Source organism: Rhynchophorus ferrugineus, unplaced genomic scaffold, assembly GCF_030347505.1.
Source record: "Rhynchophorus ferrugineus isolate W39M unplaced genomic scaffold, kcgeb_rfMv2 rfM4, whole genome shotgun sequence".
Lineage (NCBI taxonomy): Eukaryota > Metazoa > Arthropoda > Insecta > Coleoptera > Curculionidae > Rhynchophorus > Rhynchophorus ferrugineus.
This window is the reverse complement of record NW_027472583.1, coordinates 4266645-4282623: the sequence shown is the minus strand read 5'-3', so window position 1 is coordinate 4282623 and position 15979 is coordinate 4266645. Positions and strand designations below refer to the sequence as shown.

The 15979-nt window shown below is 29.6% G+C and overlaps 1 protein-coding gene across 2 annotated transcripts in view; it reads right to left on the bottom strand.

The window, feature by feature from the left end:
• PKr-C (neuromedin-U receptor 2-like) overlaps positions 1–15979 on the bottom strand; it is a 228569-nt gene that overhangs the window by 173386 nt on the left and 39204 nt on the right. The window contains exon 2 of one of the 2 annotated variants that reach the window (XM_076404399.1): positions 896–1040. The exons of the other annotated variant lie outside the window; for it this stretch is intronic. The gene's annotated coding sequence lies outside the window, so the exon portion shown is untranslated. The remainder of the gene's footprint in view (positions 1–895; positions 1041–15979) is intronic. 2 annotated transcript variants of the gene reach the window in all.

Below are 15979 nucleotides of genomic sequence, written 5' to 3'. Positions count from 1 at the left end.
GTGATGAGAAAAGTACGGATATGGAATGATATTTTCTTGTAGTGAAAACAGCAATATAGAAATACTTATTAAACTATTTATGTTGTTAGAAAATCGATAAAACCATCACATTTAACATTATATTTTACATACATGCTAATATTGTAATTTTTCCTGAGTGTATATATGAAAAAAAGTGACATTTTTAGTTCTCCAAAGTAACTGAAATGTTCACATTTTATGAAAAATATGATAGAGAGCACAGCGATTTTTTATATATGTCCCTCTATGTTAGAAATATGAATTTTTGATATTTGTAGAACTTCGGAAACAGGCAAATTATTTTCAAATAGTCGTTATTTTAAGAAACAAAAATTATATCCTGTCCATAGAAACGTTTACTATTAAATAACTTTTTCTTGATTTATTTCTATTGATTTATTGTTATTGTTTTTTATTAAGGATTGGAAACAGGTCAAACAAGCCGTACTTTTTCAATCCCTTTCCACTAGTCTTTAAACTTTTGATATTTATTGATAATATTTTAGTTTTCTTATAGAAAAAATTTTAATTCAAGTTATTCTACTAATAAAACAATTAAAATGTAGTACGCTAGTCCAGAATATCTCCTTAATAAAAACTTATATAGTATATCCTATCTGTTGTTTCTTCTAAGTTTTTAAAAATGAACTCCGATAAATGAATACCAAAAAAAACCAAGAGTACAAGAATACGTTCAAAAATGTTTCGTAAAATGTCTTGAATGAATCTTAAACTTATAAAAGTAGACAAAGAACTTCAGAGTTGTATAACTTAACGAACGACGATATATGTTGGGTCTAATATTCCAACAATATAACATACAAAAAACAAATAAAACAATTTAAATAATGTCAGTGTCGATTATGTGACTTACCGTTATAAATTTGGGTTATTGATTTCCTCCCAGGAAAAAGGGAGCGATAATAGTCCATATAGGAATGCATGGAAGAACAAAGAGTTCTTCGTCTTCAAACAAATTAATCAAGACCACTACAATGTTTACAGAATTTGAAATGTATCTGTAACAATACAAAAATAAATTCAAATTAATTGGTTAAAATTGGTTAAAATGATTGGTTAAAAGAGAAATAATTGTTAATACTTGAATAGGACGTATAAATTAATATTTGCCAATTATAATTGCTATTAAACCTTACAACAGTTTGCGTCATTATATCTCAACATAGGCCTGGTATTGAAAAACCTTTTACAAAATAAAATAGCTAGGATCCTTTCACTAAGTCAAACTAAATTGAAATTATATTGTTAAAATAACAAATAAATTGATTAATTAAAAATAGACTTGGAACACTCAGCTAGGATCTATTCCTGAATATCGAAGCAAAATTAATTTCCAACAAAATAACTTTGCATTTATCTATAGATTGTGGGTATTTCAAGTTGGTGAAGTATAATGTTTTAATTAATTTTATAAAAATATTATTGTTTTCCCGGGAACTATAGTTGGACTCTTGTAGTGTAGAAAATAGATTTTATTGAGGTATTTGTTAAGGTCTTTAAATAAAGCAAAATAGAATATTTGACATAATAAACAAAGATTTTTAAAAATTAGGTAAAACTTCAAAATGAAATTACATATTACCAAAAGCGGAATGCGATATACCATGGATATTTGGATAAAAACAGTGATGTCAGAAGATCGTCCAAGACAGGATGATCAAACTGGCAACCGAAGACACAGGCGATATCAAAAATAATTTTAGTACAACTATAAACGGTCTTGACGTGACAATGACTACGGATATTCCTTTGGTCCTTTCTTTAAGAGGAAAATGCTATATCGCGTGACTGATACGGACTTGGGGCTACGAAGACTGTGTATGTGAACAAGATCGTGTATCTATACTAATATTGAATGGCGTGATAAGTCAGTTTGGCAGCAATTTAGTTTACGATCGAATAGATTTATAACCTCAGTATCATCTTATATCGCCATTCATTAAGCCCCTTCTTTCCATAAAATAAAATAGTATATAAAGCAAAATACAAATAATACATAAAAAATGTAATTCTCCAAATGAACTAAAAATCTGGTGAGCACTGGATACTGGATAATTCTTTTTGAAATATCAGAAATAAAACAATTAAATTTTTATCTATGTAAAAGATAATATAAAAATATTTCTGAAATTAGTACTGCTGCTACAAAATCTATAAGACCATCATATTTAGCATCATATCTTGCATATATACTGATATTGTCATCGATATACCTTAATATTAACTAAGGTTTTGCGAGAAAGCCTTAAAGCGAAAATCGCAATTTTCCTAAGTATATATATGAAAAAAGTGCAAAAAATGTAGTTCCCCAAATCAAGCGAAACATATTATGAATAATGTAATAAGAAAAGCACTGGATTTACCAGTTTTGATATTTGGGCAATTCTTTTTTAGATATCCGTAAAAAATAGAATGAAATTATTTTCTATGTAAAAAAACAATATAGAAATATTTCTTCAATTATTTGTACTATTAAAAATGGATAAAATCATTATATTTATCATCGTATTTTACATATATGCTGATATTTTGCTCCATATATCTTAAATCAAATTAAAGTTATGCGGGAAAGTCTGAAAATATATATAATATATATAAAATATATATAATATATATAAAATATATATAAATAAATAAATAAATGTATATATATATATATATATATATATATATATATATATATATATACAAAATCGGCAATCCAATCATATTTTACATATACAATAGTATTACAAATATTCAAAAATGTTAGAAACATTGTCAGAATTCGTTATCTTAAGATAGGAACAAACTTTTTCCCCTGACATACCATTTCTTAATTTATTTCGATTGTGTTTCAATAGGATAGTTTTACCCATCTACCTCCCTTTTATTATTTCATAAAAGAATCATAATTAACTTAATGAATAACGGTCTTCTGAACATCGATCACAGGCCGGTCATTAGTAACCTTCAAATATAATATTAAAGTGACTAATATCTACTTTATTATATATATATATATATATATATATATATATATATATATATATATATATATATATATATCTTTTATTAAAATGAGTTTACTAACTAATATTTAGTATATGTTAGGCACCAACAAAAAATTAATATGAATAACTCCTTTATAGTTATAATACAAACGAAAGAAAACTGGAATACTCTAGGAGAAAACTCACCACATATTACAAAACTTCTTTAGTCGGATGGAATAAGAACACAATGAAAATCGCACACCAAACCAAACCAATCGCTGCGATTTTTTAACTGAATTGCTGGAAATCGTTTTTAATATTCGGGCTCGTATTTATTTACAAAAACGTAAAGACAAAAAAAGTCTGAATTATCACAATATCCGATTATTTTCGACGGCTTATAAAAACCGTAAACAACCGAATTCATATAGATTGCTCATGTTTTTTATTATTAATGCTAATATTGGATATACCAGGTATGTCGGGAATTATTGGCATACAAATGAGTTTTAAAGGGTTTTTTTATTTGAAACTTTGTTAGAAATCGGCACAATGTATTTAACTTAAAGTATTGTCCATCGATAACCGCTACTTTTCTTTATCTTACAGAAGAGAAGCACTTTTAAGACAGATCATCATTCCTATATCGGAACAAGTAGTATTCAGAAGGGGCAAGGTCTGGAGAATACAGCGGATGGGGTAGCACTTCCCAATTTTTCCAGTTTCCAAGTATATTTTCAACGGTTTTGTAACATATAGTCGAGCGTTGTCATGTTAAAGAATAAAAATATTATGTCTTTACTCGTATTCCGACAGTTTTTCGTGCGGTGCTCGGATCAAACGCATCAATTATTGTAGACAGCGATCTCCATTGATCGTTTCATTACGTTTTAATAGCTCATAGTGAACCATATCAATCTAATCCAATCCCTAATACAGAGCATCAGCGCGGAGCTATGGATACTCAGCTTTGCCGTTAATGTTAAATCATAATCAGCTGGTTCTCATGATTCTTTCACTTTAAATCACCGTAATGAATGCATTTTTCATCACAACTAACAAACGAGACCAAACGCTTTTCAATGTATTTGGGCTTCAGTTCATACGACAGAAAATATCTAAGCTTTTGGATCAATCCCATATTGTTCAAGCGATTGGAAATTGTTTATTGTGTTATTCCCAACGATGCTGTATATTCTTCTTGTGTCATCGAGAAGTGCCTTCAAATCCGGGTCTCCAAATTTCATTGGCTTTTCAAAATGCCCTTAGTTTTCGGTGATAAAATCACCACTTTCAAAAAAGTCTAAACAAATATTGCCATGTTATAATTGTTGGAGCATGGTTGTCGAAAGCTTTATGCAGTATTCAATGACCTTCAGCCCAATTTGTCTTTTAATTGAAGTAAAAAAGTAAAATTTCTCACAAATGCGATTTACTCGGTACACATTGCAATTTTTTTATACACACTTAAAGTCAGTGAGACATTAAACATAAGTCCACAATGTTATGATTTGACAGATATGTCTTTATATTCTGCTGACATTAACCTTGAAACTACGTTCTACTATTACGTTCCATCAAAATAACAGCATTATAGATTTATAACTCTTTGAAAATTTCAAGCTTTTATTCTGAATTTGCAGCATGTATTACTTTCCTAGTTTCACCAAAAGAAAAAAGGTACTGAATGTCGTTTGTCGTTTACTGGCATATACTTACGACAAATATGCCCCAAACATAAGAACATGTGAATCGTAGTATCGACAACTAATATACGGTTATTTCAACGTCCATGATATATAACTACGTCCTGGTAGACCGAAATCGTTTGAAGATGAGGAACTGTAGGAGTTATTGGATGAGGATCCAAAATAAACTACAAAAACAATTGGCAGAAAAATCGAATTACAAGCGATAGGAAGGATAACTAAAAGATAGCAAGATGGGTGCCACGTGTATTGAATGATAGGCAATAGAAAATCGAAAAATAGTCAGTAAAATGCCACTTCAACGGTATGAAATGAAAGTATTTCTGTATCAAATAGTAACATGTAACAATAAAAATGAATTTATTTCAGAAATAATGATCCATGTTGTTGTTTATGTCAATATTAATATCGGATATATTATTTGAAGTCAAATTCGCTGTTACACTTCTGTTTTCTTCGAACAGTCAGATATATTTTTAGAACAACAGATATATTTTTAGGGAACGCAACCTTACACCAATCATAACAACGGAATAGCCTACAGGGATCCAGAAAAAAATATTATCTGATTTTCTTCGTCTTTGGATTAAACCGGATATAAAAGGAACGCGTCGGAGTTGTTAGTTTTATCATAAAATTCGATTAAAAGATTAAGTGGATTACCGTAACATTCGTAAAAGTTTAATCGGGATGGCTGATTGATGAGCGATCCAGCACGAACGTATAAAAAGTTCGCTGATCGGGTAAATGTTCCAGCAACAAATCGGTTCCGGTCGCTTTATTCCTTCAGGAACGTTGGCGAAGGCGTACACAGTTGCTTACATGTTAAAACGTTGAATTGTTTCCCCTATTCCTACAGTTAGACAAAGATAAATACCAAGTTTATCGGTAATTCCTTTCCAGTTTTTTCGCTAAAGGAAACACGTTATTTATAATGAATAGTTGAAAATAATATTCAAGACGTGGCATTTATTTATATTTTTAAGAAATTGTTTCATTTTATAGGCAATTCGGTATATTGTCGAAGGCCATATGGTTTATTTACTAAATATTGCCCCACTAGTATCTAGAAAACTTGATTTATACCATGTCGTTTACAGATCGGAACAAGAGAGGGTTTTTAAGTGTTTTAAGAATAAATTATCTCAATATACATTAATAATCATCGTGGTCCGGTGATTCGGCTACTTTCGGAACTATTCGTATATTCGTCGGCGCAATCTACTCGCCGAAAGCCGAAATGTTAAAAGTCGATTTTTATATTTTGTTTTGAAACAAAAAATAATAATAGAGTAGATACGTTTTTTTAATATTTAGTACAATATATAGTTCTTGCCTTTAGATTTGACAACACTATATGGTACTGCAAGCCAAGCGATCTTCAAAAGAAATGGCGATGTACCGTATTGCCCTGTTTAAACGTTGGACATTTATTTGTTTAACAATTAAAGCGTTTGATATGGCTTTTTATTAAGATTATTTTGACGTTCTTTTTACTTAAAAAGAAGGCCTTTTACTTTAACATTTTAGCATTTTAATAGGATTATAAAAATGGAGAGACAAAGGTAAGTTTAGTTTCAGTTGTTACAAATAGGATAAATTCATTAAATGACTTAAATTTTGTAGTGTAAGTAAATTAATATGTCAAGTTTGTAATATGACATACTTAGTAGCAAGAGAAAGGAACAGACATATGCATTTTACCATGAGCTTGCTGCACAACTAAAACCGATGACAAAAAGGATCCATACTTACTGAATTTCGGCAGCATCTTTATCGGATCCATAATATAGATGATAAAACAATCTAATCTTTATTTTAAGAATTTGGAAGGCACAGGACGATAAAGAAAAAAATATTGCTTCAAGAATTTTTCAGGGAACAAGAAGTCAAGATGCTTAATATACAACTGTATAAAGAATAATTGTCAAGATAATAATTTCCATAAAAGTATCGATGTGATCATTATCTTACGAATGAATTTTAGATAGACAACGATAACGAAAGAATAGTTATGGACAAAAAAATTATTTTAGTCTGTCTATATAAGTTTTTTTTTGTTAAGAAAGCTATAAGACTCAATATTGAAGCAAGTGCAAGTAGCCAATATAAATCTCTCTTAAGAGAGAAATCTCATCATTGAATTTTGACAAGGTAATAGACAATTATATATCTAAGTAATATCAATTATTCGTCCAGTTTATAGGCATTGCAGAAGTGCAGAAGAAGATTGCATACCATTAATTCTGAAAAGGTAGTTATTTAGGAAAGTATTGTACTTACTACAGCTGTATGATTGGTTCATAACGAAAAGTAATCTGCTCACATATCAGAGAAGAGAATAGGAGATATAATAAGAAATAAAAGAAAATACTTGAAAGGTATATACTAATAAAAACAGAAATCATTAAGTCTTTAGGTACTTAAGTCTTAATTTCAATAAATATGGTGGTGGTTTTTTAGTGGTTAGGCCCTTTTCCCATTAAATATATTAACCTTGCCTTTATTTGGAAACATGTTCTATTGCAACTTTTATTGTATTGTAATTCATTAGTAAATAGTGCGAGAAGTATAAAGTAATGTATCTACAAGGAAGTTGTTATAAAATTTTATTTATATATAATACATTTGTATTATCCAAATATGTGATAGTTTAGTAAATGTTTATAGCACAGTTAAGATTAACTGTTTCATGTCCTTTAATTTATAATTAAAAATTTAATATTTTGCTGTATTTTTCTTTTTACCACCTATAAAATGTTTTGTAAATTAATGTCATTTTACTGTTTTTCAAAGGTCATTTTTACTATATATATATATACCTGTATGGTATATATAGGTTAATAAAAAACTTATGAATATTATCATTTAATTTAAGAAATAATAAAGATGATATTTTCAGACTTTTTTATATATTTTAAAGTCTCCTTTTACCGATACGATATCAGAAGTTTGGTTATAATTAAGACATAGAGTCACCCACGACGTCCCAAGCAACAGTGAGAATATTCAAATTTTTCTAACAGTGGGAACGCACGCGTCAGCGCAGTATATTCAATCTACCGGACCACAATGATTTTTAATGAATCGTTCATAATATTTGAATCTTTAAAGAACGTTTTAGTACAATCGCCTTGCTGTTTGTTAATGTAACTTGTTATAACTCTAAATATATCAGTTGTTATCGTTACTTTTCCGATTATATCGCCTATAATTTTGAAGTTTATGAAATTTTTTTAATCTAGACCATTTACCTATTTGCTGTAATATTTGTGAGATGGAAAAGGAATTGCGACTTGAGATAATAATATAACGCATTGTATCGAATGTCTGGGAGAGCTAAGCCAAGATAAGAAAGGCACCGAGCAAACAAAAAACATGTGGCTAGCAAAATGAATATCCCATCGGCTCGTTATCGAGTGTTCCGAATAATAGTGGTGTAGGGACCAGGGCTAGACGAAGTGTGTCAGAAGCTAGACCTGATAGAGGATCCCTTATGATGGTAACCATAAACTTCAAGAAGGCCCGAGATCGTGGAAAGTTCGAGCATTATAGAGAATATTATATAAGAATCCGTAACGCATGTGTTTCATCGGCATGAGAAGTTCCTAGCTGGAAGAGTCTTTCTCTTCCAGAACTTTAGTTCAGTTTTTGTCCAGAAACCCTACACTGATGGAATTATGATTTTACCAAAATACTAACGAAATATCATAAATCGCTAAAACAAGAAAAAAAATTACTTTTGCCCCAACCCGATATCATTTTAAGCTCGAACAAAAAATATGTAGAAATAATTTTAAACACACATAATTATGTATAATACTTATTTTAAAGTATCGTTGGTATATTGTATAAAACACTTAATCTGCATATTCAAAAATGTCTTTATAAAATAACCGTTACTACTGTACTCGCCGACATAAAATATTCTAATAGTCTATAAGATACAAGCGCAGAAATAAGATAAATATAAGTAAATATATTAGAAGGACCTTGACCCTTTTCCTCTCTGGAATATTCATATATTAAAAATATTCTCCATGATATGCTTTACGTGATATAAAGAAATTCGACAAAAAAATTTACTGCCTAGAGTACAAAAAAACCGATATTAAACAAATCATGAACATTCCAACATATATAATCTCAGAATATTTTTAAACTATTGTTAAAATTTTTTCAACAAAAAAAATTAATAATCGTAAAAGACCTAAAAATTCTGTTTTCGCATATTTTTGTATGAATTGGACTTGCTAATATTTTTTTCATATTTTCAAATCTTAAGTCTTTAAAAATATGCCTTTAAAGAGCTATATTTAATTCAAATTTAAATTATTTTCGGACATATATCTCTTTTTTACATATTTTGAAGTCTCCTTTTACCAACTATGGGTTTATCTGGACTGGACCTATTATTTAAGGTGGACTCCGAACCACGGTCCTCGGCAATAAGCTTACCGACTAGCGAGTGACCAACTTAGAAATCATCCCAGAAAATATCCGGTCTTACCCAGCCTGGTTACTGGCGTGACTGGGATCATTTTCCTTGTCGGATTTCACACTCTTGCCTAGGGTAATCACAAATATTAAACAATCACAAACATAAATTTACGACCATGCCCCAGCAGGATTCGAACCCGAGGCTATCGCAACGGTAGGGGACCGTCCTGTTGCCTTAATCACTGCGCCACCAAATCGGCTATAGCTGTTTTACAAAGAAATGGTATAGTATAAAAACTTGATGAAAGCTTTTTCTATACATTATTCTATCATATAAAACTGCAACAAAATATGGATTTTTTTAATTTTAAAAAACTCGAAGATAGAAATGATAAAAAAATATGTATTTTTTTCGGTGAAAACAATATGTATTAAATAAATTCCATCATTTATAGCTGTAGGTAAAAAAGCCAAGCAGAGCAGAGCTAAGCAGCTGAGCAGATTATTTGCATAATTTTTAATACATCTGTGTTATTTAACTTACAATAACATTTCCACACATTTATATTTGTATGATGATCTGCAGATTAGTTTACGTGGAGCAGCTTTAAGCACATTTATATTACTTTTTCACATATATAAAAAGAATTATTTGATTTGATTTTTTTTCTTTTTGTCTTTGAAAGACCCTTGTGGTTAAATTTGGATCGTGGAACTGTTTTAAATAAACAGGTATGAGCCCATTTAAGAAAATAATATATAAGCCGTAAGGGTTTTCTCCGATATAAAAGCCACTTTACATGGAATACAAGCCCACCTTCCAATTTATGACCTGTAATGTTCTTTTAGGGTCATCTCGCAAAAAGGAAGGAAAGGTTTTTCATATGTTCTGTATTATATATGCATAATATTTTTCAGTATGAGTAATAATAAAAAAACCTCAATTCTTAACAATAAATAATTATTGTTTTAAACTTCTGAACCAAATGGATGTAAAAAATCGTAGGAAATATCGGTAGCTCCACTCTATTAGTCATATTTAGCTCCCTTTGACTGTCGTTATATAGCAACAAATTCAAGTCACGAAAAGGCAGGTAATAGACATGATGACTAATTTTGAAAGTTTATTACAATTCTACGTATTTACTTTACCCGGAATAAAAATTATTTCTGTAAAAAGCTGGATTTTAAAGAAAAATTAACGTTTGAAAATAAAATAAGTAAAAATAAGTACATAATAATCGTTGTAATAACTAAATAAAAATAAACAAAAATCTTATTTGATCTATCTACTAGACGTATTTTATATACACACAATTTAGCTTAATACCTATTTATCCATTTAAAATATTATTTTAATTACTACTACTACTATTGCAAGTTTTTTCCCCTGAGCTGCTAAAAGTTCAAGAAAATCAAACATTTCACATCAAATGTATATAATTTACAAATTTTTGTATTTTGATTACTACCGACTATACAAAATGAACATTTTGGTAGCCCTGTCAAATACATTTGCATCTGTATCTCTAAAAAGGTTCATAATAACACTTTTAAGTAGGTTTTCCATCGATACAATTTTGATATCTTAACTAATACGGAACATTTGACTTCAATAATACTATTTTCACAGTTGATTTTACTATCATTACCATTGTCATCAACCAAAACCATAAGATAAAAAAATAGCATGAACATGAAAACCAAAGATGAATTTTTAATACTGAAGCTGTTGTACTGAGCTACTACAACCTAGTGACTGCACTACAAGCAGCATAGATATAGACTACATATCATTTGTTTGTAGCAGGAATTACGCAGAACTAGGGGCTAAGGTCTGACAAAAAACTAGCTTGGATGCACTCAAGAGGGATATTTTACTATAGTCGCAGTACACGCCGGACATTACCTCATCTGATTAATGGTTTCGACGGATAATTATATATAATATTTACAAAATTAATATTAATGGATATGAAAAAGGTTGTTTTCATTTCGTCCACATTCTGAAGCGATATTTGTACTTCATTTTTAAAAAAAAATTCGCTTTGACACAAAAAAAACAATGCAATATAAAACATAATATCCTTAAAATCAGGAAAAGATGTAAATTAAGCATTCTTCGTAATTTTTAGATTAAAAACACAAAAAACTCCAAGAGTGTTTTTATGGTAGTCATAAACCTATAGACCATAGATCCACAGAGTCTATTTTAAACAAATGGGATTTTAATATATATATATATATATATATATATATATATATATATATATATATATATATATATATATATATATATATATATACCTAGAATCAACATGTAAAATATTATAGCGACTGTTTAAGTTGTTATTAAAATATAACAGTTCTAATACTATTCGCAGCGCACTTTATTTTTTTAATAACAGCTCTTGGTATCATGTTTGTTAAGCTTATACTGTAAAGAACATTTTCACAGATGTGTGCTTTTAAGCATATGTGTGTACGTAGTTGCCTTTACCTAACACGGAGCAAGCAAACGTAATTAGAGGAAGACTTTAAATCATATATATTATTAAAGACACAAACATATACGGTATATAAATTATATAGCATTAAAATATTTTTATAAACAATCTTAGGATTGCTACACTATAATTTAAATTGTGACGTTGTTCTTGAATTTGACAGTGTTAGAATAATATAATAGGAAGAATGTTATTTGAGTTTTTGTACATCATTTGTCTGCAGTAACGTTTCATTTTCCATCATAATAATGCATCTTTTTTACAACATTTACACTTCTTTCATCAAAAATGTGACTTATGATATAAGTTGAACCGCCTTATTCGCCTAATTTAAATCTCTTGGTTGAATTTGTTGATAATAAAGTCCTATTAAGGAAGACTTTAAAGGTGATTAAAGCTAAAAATCAACTTCAACTATTGGTTCAAATATTGGAAAACGACATTTTATCTTCTAAATTCCAAAAAAATCCTTGATATATATATATATATATATATATATATATATATATATATATACCAGGCTTTTAATCTAGTGTAGCATGTTTTGCAAAATACTCATTTATTTATTATTCTCGTACTTTTTTATGCTTTAAACTGTTATATTATCTTACATCTTACATCTTACTTTTCTTACATTATCTTTCCAACTACAAAAATTACCATGGTAACATATAATTTTTTTCATGTGTATCCCATGTTTTAAATAATTAATTAAATATTAATTTAACATAAATGGAAACTGTTTTAGCTTGTAGATATCAAAATTATTTATTACTTAGAAAACCTAATACAATAATTAGCTTTTAGTAAATTGCGATCCTTGTTAACGATTTATAATCTTCATAACTGCTTTCAAATTACAATACGGGAATGGTATTTACCGTTGTTTTTGAATTATATAAATTACTTCCTAAAATTAATCTACTTAACAGCATAATTATTGTAAATATTAAGTTGGGTGTATATAAAAGATGTCCCAACATTTACGCCTTGCTAAACAACTTGGACTTAAACTATATCAAAGGCATTGACTTACTAGACGCAAACACAAGTTATTATTAGTTAACAAAATGTTGCTATACAAATCAATACTTACGCCTTATGGAATCCGACTATGGGGTATTACCAGCATATCTAATACAGCTATCATACAACGGTTCCAAAACAGTGTTGCGTGCCATTGACAATGCACCGTACTAACATATGTCTTCATGAAGTGATAGAACGCGATGTCCCTCTAGAATCTATAACTAGTGTAATTCAAAATATTTGCTTTAAATACTTTAAAAGAGTGACCCTACAGTCTTAGAAGAGACTCCAATGTGCTCACTAATGAACTAAATACACGACGAGATAGTGAAGTGCGTAGACTAAAATGTTTAACAGCATCCCACTGGTTTGTAAGTCATACATAGACTTTAGAATAGCATTTAGAAAAGAAGTAACTAATTAAGACAATATTTTACACACGAGATCATTTAATGAAGTAACCTATTACATGTCATGTATATATTATAACCATTAGAAATGGTTTTTACATCATTTTAATAATTAAAAGAAAAACATCAACACAATTCAAAATATTACAGGAGATAGCAACCATTTTCTATTTTTGAACAATATTTTTAAAATAAATAGAGTTTGAATAATGCCTAATGCTCATATAATCATCTACTCTCTCGTTTAAGTGATCAAAACAGTGTAATTGAACACCAATTCATATTATTTTCATATTTTCTTGAAATCAAAGGTCTATTCCACCAAGACCACAACCACCAGGGTATTGAAGAAGGATATTTAACGTTGTATCAGTGTAATTTATCGACATTTATGCAAAATAGTGATGGAAAGTTTCGATACAACCTTAACTAGTTAAAATTTGCATTTTAATTTAAAGGAATGTTTTAGGTTAAAATTTGAATTCAAGAAAATATGTTCTTAAAATATACATATAATTGCAAAAATTGGCAACGTGGTTAAACCAAACTTTAATGCGCTTCAAGCTTTAATCGGACCATCAAAAATGAATAATTGGAATATCAAAGAAGCAATTTTCTAGAGATCGTATATTTTCTGAAATATTACGTACGTTGTAGCATCAGATACTTAACATAATTTCTTATATTTCCTCTAAAATTATATCATTTTAAAATAAATTTTTCCTTTTCCCTTTCATGTTACCAATACGTCTAATTTCGTATATGACATTTCGCCTGAAAGATCGTAAAAATATTTTCTTTTCCTTACTACGCGGTTTTAAAAGTTTAAGGGTCAAAAATAAAAAGGAAATATGAAAAAGGTTTCCTTACAAACAACACACATACGCATTAAAAATATGTTTTAAAAAAGCAGTTAACATATACTTATTATTTTCTTAAAATAATATATATATATATATATATATATATATATATATATATATATATATATATATATATATATATATATTTAATTAAATTATCAAAGGAGATATATATGATATGTCGTCCTCTTCACTATATTTGTAAAAGTACTTCCTTTCCATGTTTATGATTGTATATTTTTTAAATATGTAATCTCTCAGACAAATTATTACTTTATATCTGACAAATTTAAATTAATTACCACATAGTAAGTTCATGGAACGATTACTGTAGTTTTTTTCTCTTAATTTACACTCTTGAGTAAGAGTAAGTTTGATCAGCTTTGGCAACAGATTGACTCAAATAAAACAACAAAATAATGAAAAGCAAAAATACTATTTCGGACGTTCCTTGGTTAGCGTGTGTATACAATGAATAACTCAATAATATTAAATGGGAAAACGTTATTTTAGTTACTTATTTACACCGATAGTTTGTATGTTCACCAATACCCCAGTTAACACAAATTATTGGCCTAGTTTAGTAGACGGTGCTGACTCACCTCCTATATTCTCCAGACCTTAGTCCTTCTGATTAACACTTTTCCTAATGTTAAGTTCCTATAAGTTGTGACCTGTCTGTGCAAAGTTTTTTTTATTCTGGCCTAAAACCAGGTGGTGGAATGCATGCCGCATACCTGAAGAAGGACAGATCGGAAAAGATAGCAGGTTTGCTGGACTTAGCAGATCTTCTGGGACGCCTAACCGCAAGCATTTTGTGATCAAACCGTCGTGCCAGACCTTGTTGAAGGCTTTGGTTAGGTCCAGGACGACTGCTCCAAGCTTTATACGTTGGTAAAGAGCGTGATGAATGTGTGCGGCCAGACAGGCAGCCTGATGAACGGATAAGTGGTGAGCGCGAAGAAAGAGTTGAGAGCGAAGACTATTGCCCTCTCGGCAAGCTTCGAAATGGCACTGAGAAGACTGATGGGCCTGTAGTCCGATGGAGATGATTTTGCTCCTTTCTTGGGAATAACCGCTATATGTGCATGTTTCTAAGAAGCCGGGAAATGTTGCAACCTCTTGTGTTGTGCGTCTTCCCCACGAGGCATTTGGTGACACGCCAGAAAGAAGACGTGTCTCCAAATGCAGAGCTTCGCTTCTTATCAAGATACCAAAAAATAGGTCGATTCGTGGACAACCTCAAAAGGGACCTCGTTCTTTCGAGATGGAATCCGTAAATTGCCCGAAATAAGGGAAGAGTTAGTATCTATCAATGGACGATACCTTGAATAAAGTACATTGTACCGACTTTTCACAATAAAGCTCTAAATTAAAACAAAATACTTTAAAACTAATTTATATGCCTATATTGCAAAAATTATTGTAGATATATATGTCACTGTCATGTTGAAATATCATTTGAGCTGTGAAATTAAAACGAATTCGTCTTCCTTATTATTATTATTAACCTGGCGTCTATATTAATTAAGAAAATCCTCAAGTTTGTTACCCTTTTCTCGACTATTTCAATTTCCGAAAGAAAATACGACTACAAGGCGAATAGAATACAAATGAAACCAAAATAGCACTATAACTCTATATACATAAATAAAATAAAATAGTTCTACATCATAACAAGAAAATTATTACCCTAAGTAAACCAGGATTAATATTATTACACCTAATAAAGTAAGTAATATTAAAATCAAGAGACTTTATCCCAGTTAGTCACGTTTTTGTTAAGCCCATGTCATTCTTCCGAGAGATTTGTTAAAATGAACCACCCGATTCCACTTGGAAAAAAGACCACCTACTTTTTGCTAAAGCCTTATTGTAATTGAAAGTGATTTAAAAACTTGAAAGAGTATAAGAATAATAGTCTTTTTCTTTATAGCTGGGAAGTTTTTTCGAGATCCAAAAAATGTGGAGTTTTTTCTTTGGTCTGGTGTCGATTATAAAATC